Raw genomic sequence first — 6,129 nt, 5'->3', positions numbered from 1 at the left:
AAGCTACATGTGAAATTACCGTTATACCCTTCATGTTGTTTAGGGTTATACATGCGTGAAAATGTAAATTTACTAAATTTGGTGGGGGTATTTTGGCCATTTGATTGTGATGTGACATCATAAACAAATATTAATTAAAAAAGCCAAAAGCAGTTTTTTACCAACTTCCCAAATCATTTTCTAAAAAAATTTAAAAAACTTGGTAAAAAATCAAAAGTAAACTTTTTATCATCTTTCCAAAACACCCTTTTATCGTGAGCCGCTTTTCGTTTGTTTTAGTCCAAATGTCGTGAGGTTGGACTAACAATCTAGTGATGACTTGTTTGGGAAGATTAATTTTTAGTTAAAAAGTTAAAAATTTATTATAAGTTATCATATTATTCTTTATATTTTTTTATACATTTTTTCATAAACTTTTTATAAAAAAAATATGTAATTTATATTTAATTCTTGTATGGTGGAGATTAATGCATTATTTTTCTTAATACTTTTTCAATATCAAATTTAGGGTAAGTTTGGGTACTTCCAAAAAAGTCAAAAAGCCAAAAAGTTACTCAAAAAGTTAAAAAGTTAACACTATTCACCAAAAGTCAACAATTACGGCTGCACAACTCCCAATTCAAATTTTTTCCTACAAATCAATTTTTACAATTTTTTATTACACATTTTTCAATAAAAAGTCAAAAAGTTAACCCAAACATCCATATTTTCAACCTCAATTTTTTAGTCCAAAAAGACAAAAAGTGCACTTTTTTAGTCTTCCCAAACTTGGCCTTATTTGTTTTTAACATTATTGTACAATATATATCATCATTTTTATTCACCCGCTACATGAAAAATGACTTAGACCCCAGTGGGGATGCTGAGAGTCTTTCCTGATTGGCCAAAAAAATTATTATTATTTTTTTTTTAATTTTAGCCAATAACCAACTGCCATGTGACACCGAGAGGTCACCGGGGGTCACCCCACTGGGGTCCCCAGCATTGTTGCCCGAATGCTACATATTTCTATGCTTTTTATTAGATCCTCATTCTCCACTCACCTCTTAAATGAGTGCAATGATAAAGACTTTATAAACATTCATTTTATATTACTGTAGTAACATATTTTATTAATATCAATTATAATTTATATTTTAAAAAATCAATAAAATTATGGTATTTTTTTAAGAGGATATGAATACCATAGTTTGTTATTATTATATAATTAACATCATGAATATTACAAGACTTAAATCTAAGAAAAAAAATAATCAAAACAAACAGTATTAAATAATAATACGTAACATAATAAAATATATATACATCAATTAGGCTTTTAAAATTGTATTGTTGTAAAAAATATATATTATCAGAAGAATCTGAAGGAGAATATATATTTTGGCCCTCTCAATTCAAAATCTTGATTTCCCCCCTAATCAAAGCTAAAATGACTAATTTGATAACTAATTTGGTAGAGATGAAATTTAGTGTTTTGTTCACTATTTTAGTTAAAAAAAATAAAAATAACCAGTTTGATGTTGATGTTCTGACAAAATAAATTTTTAATTTTTAATTTTATCAATTTAAATATATATTTTTTAATTTTTTTCAACATAAACCATCTATTTATTTTTGTTAAATAAAATTGATGAAAAATGAATATTTGAGCCATTAAACTTAATATAAAAATGCATAAAATATCTTAAATATCAATTTCAATGGATTTAATGACATTAATGACAAAAATATCAGTTTTTTGGGGATAATTTTACTCAATAAAAATAGATAAATAATTTAAATTAAAAATAAATTATAAGATTAAATTTTAAACTAATAAAATTTAAAATTAAATTTATTTTGTTACGAATGTTAAGGCCTGGTTTGGCATGTCTTGAAAAAGATAAAAAGTCAAAAAGTTACTTAAAAAGTTAAAAAGTTATTACTATTCACAAAAAAAAATATATATATATATATATACAAAAAAAATAAATTTACACATAAAAAAATACAACTCAACTTTTTGCTAAAGTATGGGTTGTTCGCGTGATTAGTCTGCTGTACTGGTCTAGAAATGATTGCCTCCTTTGCGAGCAGCCATTTGACTGTGCTGTTCGGCCTGTAGAGGCCACCACAGGTCACATTTTGATAATCTGAGTCGTTTAATGGGGGTGTTTGTTTCAGCTTTTCAGAGCCAACTTATGGCTTTTAACTTTGAAAAAGTTATTTTGGACTGTTTGGTTAAACTTATTTTAAACAGCTTCTGATTCTAACAGCTTATTTTAACTCAAAAAAGCTGATTCTGAGAAGTTGCTCACCCCTTGCTTCTGATTATCAGCTTCTGCTGTGGACATGTTAATTTATGGTTATACTCTTAAAATTTTTTATTTTTTATTTTTTTAAAAATAGAAAAGAACTCAAATGGACTATAGATTATTATTATTATTTTTTTATGAGAAATGTAGACAGACAAAAAATAAAAATTAATTGAAAAAGCTATTTCACAGCTTATTTAACAAACACTACTCAGCAACTTAAATCTATAATCCAACAGGTACACCAAACAGATTAACAACTTCTGATTAAAGTCATAATCTATAATTTGTTAAGTTATAATCTATAAGCTGTTTTAACAGTTACACCAAACGGGGCCAATATGTAGAACTCGTTGAGTACTATATGTTTGTAAAAAATCACGTTGATTGGATATCGCTAACTATATGATCAAATTAGTTTTGTATAAAAAAACAAATGGTGTTACAGTTAACTGGTAAACAAAAACTAATTCGATCAATTTGATTTCGATATCCGATTAATGTGATTTTTTATAAGTATATAGTACTCGACGAGTTTTACATATTAAAAAATTCAGATTATCAAAATGAAACTCTTGGTGGGCCCCACGGGCCAAACAGTACAGTTCAAATGGTTGCCCGTGAAGGCGGCAATCATGTCCTTATCCAAAAAAGGTGCTGTACAATCTATTACACTTAAATTTCTCCTATACACTTATTTATACAATTTTTTATTACACATTTTTTCGTAAAAAGGCAAAAAGTTAACCCAAACATCTATCTGTTTTTTCTTAATTTTTTAGGAGTGGTTTAAGATGATCTAAATAAGTGTATTTTTTGACTTTTTATGAAATATGAGTTGGATATGGGTTGAGTTTGAACTGATGTGTTAGAGAGGTGATATAACTTAAATAAGATGATGTGACTTAAATAAGATAGTGACTTTTTGACTTTTTTAGATGATGCCAAATAAGGCTTTAGTCCAAAAAGATAAAAAAGTACACTTATTTATGACACTCCAAACAATTCCTAAATTTTATATATTTTTTAAATTATAATTTATTCAAAAATTTATAAAATTTGTTTTAACATGAATATATTGTCAATATCAAGAAGTTTGGCCCCATTTGTAGAATGGAGGGGATTCATAGTGAGGAGATTAATAGTGAGGGGATTGTTAGTGAGGAGATTAAGTAAAATTGTGTTTGTTTTGATGATAGTTGCTAGTGTAGGAATTGTTAAATTATTTTTATATAAAATAATAAAACAAATAAAAAAATATAAAAAATTAAACATTAATATTTTAAAACAAATTCCCAATATATAAAAAATAAAATAAATAAAAAAATTTCTAATCTCCTCACTATTTTTTTAAGGGGTATTTTTTTTAAGGTCCTTGATATTATGATTTTATAGTATAAAGGACATCAACTATTTTCATGATGTCTAAGGTCCCTCAACATCAATCCAGAGAAATTTCGATCCAGAGAAAATTCAACCAGAGAAAATTCAATCCAGAGAAAATTCAACCAGAGAAAATTCAATCCAGAGAAATTCTCTTCCTCTCTTCAGTGCAATATTTTCATCTTAGACACCATCAAACCTGTGAAAACTCAATGAAACCTGTGAACTCAACGTTCTGACCTTTATGTTTTGTGTACTGCAACAAGAAAGGATAGTTATATTTATAGATTGGCGGTGTCGGTAGCATTTACAACTATTAATTCACGGATGAATGAAGAAGAAATTAAAAAACAAAACCAGCCAAGAAAATCAAGCCCAAACAATTGAAAAGAAGATCAATGAATTCAAAAAACACTGGGACACCAACTCAAAGAAGCTTCAACATCACCTGAAAAACCAAAAATTTCATGTTAGATATACCAAGCAACAGCATAAGAGAGAGAGTAATCAGAAAAATTGCCACTCTAGCCTAATTTTTATATGTATAATAGACAACAACCTTGCAGCTTCGGTAGAGTTGGATTAACAAGAGACAATTTAGAGTTGGACCCCCTTGCTCGCCTCAAAAGAAACCGGTCAAAATGAACCCAGAGAAATTTGAATTTTCTCTGGGTTGAATCCAAAGAAAATTCAAATTTCTCTGGGTTGAATCTAGAGAAATTTGAGCAATTCTTGGGGCATGAGCTCCAAGACAGACCACAACCTTGCAGCTTCGGTACAGTTGGATCCCAATTTGGATGTTGAAGCTTCGTTGCAGTCTGCCAAGTACTTTCCAGAAACGTTTTCAAGCCTCAGCTGACCTTCCCTAAACCTCCCACTGTAAATTTCTCTGCCCTCCTGGACTCAACACTCCAGAGAAATTTGAAAATTTCTCTGACTTCACTGGCCTTCCCACAAAATTACCTCTCCAGAGAAATTTAAAATTTCTCTGGCCTCCTTGGCCTTTCATGGACTCTCCAGAGAAATTTCAAATTTCTCTCCCTTCCATATGCTTCCACTGACACATTTTCTGCAACAATATCATAGCTCAGAACATTCAATATGAAATTTCATGAAACACATTAATACACACCAGTGGAAAAACCATTTTGCCACCCTAAACATTTCCAAGCAATGTAAGGCATGGAACCTTCCCAGAACCCCATCAAGCTTTGAAAGTTGAGCATAGACCACAACACTAGCACTCACCCTTGCCTATAGCAAATATACATGACATTAGTACATAGAAAACCAGAAAAAACAACAGCAAGCCACCAATTCAATAGACAAAAAGTGTTTTAAATTATGTAATTTTTTAAAAGCTTCATACCACCAGAGAACTTTGGTAAGTGGCAAATATGACCAGAGAATTTTCTGTCCAGAGAAACCTCCCAGAGAATTTCTCAGAGAAAATTTACACAGTGGCCAAAATCTCAGAGAATTTCTCTGGACAGAAATTCTCTACAAAGAAAATGGGTTGGCTCTCTCTCTCTCTCTCTCTCATGATTTAATGAGAGATTATTCAGGCCAAGTTCTATGTAATAGATTGAGTAGATGTAGGAGTTGATTCAATACACTGCACTTTTCGTTGCTTTTTATCTGAAATTTCCTAATCATGAATATATATTTCAGTCAACCTTTTTAATTCATAAATATATATTTCAGATAAACATCATGAATATAAAGCCTTTGCAAGCATTTGCTGGTAAAGTTCTTCAAAATGGGAAATATAGTAATTGAGCTTGATGAAGAACTATACAAGATATGGAATGAACCAGTTAATAGAGGAAGATGGAGATTGAGGATGAAGATATATATATATATATATATATAGAAAGAGAGAGAGAGAGATTGCAATCTTCCCCAAAACCTGCGTAGCATCTGTGTGTAGCTGAACATTCAATTCCTTGCAAATTTTCCCAATCTCGGTTGTAGATGGATTGAGAACTTTGTCCGTCGGTGATTGTGATTGTGCCGTGGAGCTTCTCTCCGTCGATCAAGCTCCGCGAGAACCTCCATAAGCCTCTCCACCGACACATCTTCTGGCGACATGGCTCTCTCTCTCTCTGTGCGTGTTTGATCGTGGTGACGAGTGAGAGTAGACAAAAGGAAGGGGGCTGAATTTCTCTGTGATAGATGGGAGGACCTTAGACATCAAAAAATAATTTTGTGGATCTCTTCCCTTACGAAAAGTGGGAGAGGGACCCTAGACCAATTTTCCCTTTTTTTAATACCATCTCTGCCTCTTCCTTCTCAATCCTCCTTTCAAGATCTTTACTAATATCAAAAGATTAGAATTCCTTTCTTAATCTCTCAAAATAAATATCTCATATAATAAACCCACCACAATATCAAACTTAATTCCCACCCTTAAGCCCAAACAAACGGGCCTTAGTCTATTTGAAGCTGCCCA

Source organism: Camellia sinensis, chromosome 5 (assembly GCF_055761805.1).
Source record: "Camellia sinensis isolate YWXY chromosome 5, ASM5576180v1, whole genome shotgun sequence".
NCBI lineage: Eukaryota > Viridiplantae > Streptophyta > Magnoliopsida > Ericales > Theaceae > Camellia > Camellia sinensis.
The sequence above is the reverse complement of the archived record's forward strand: the minus strand, read 5'-3'. Positions refer to the sequence as shown.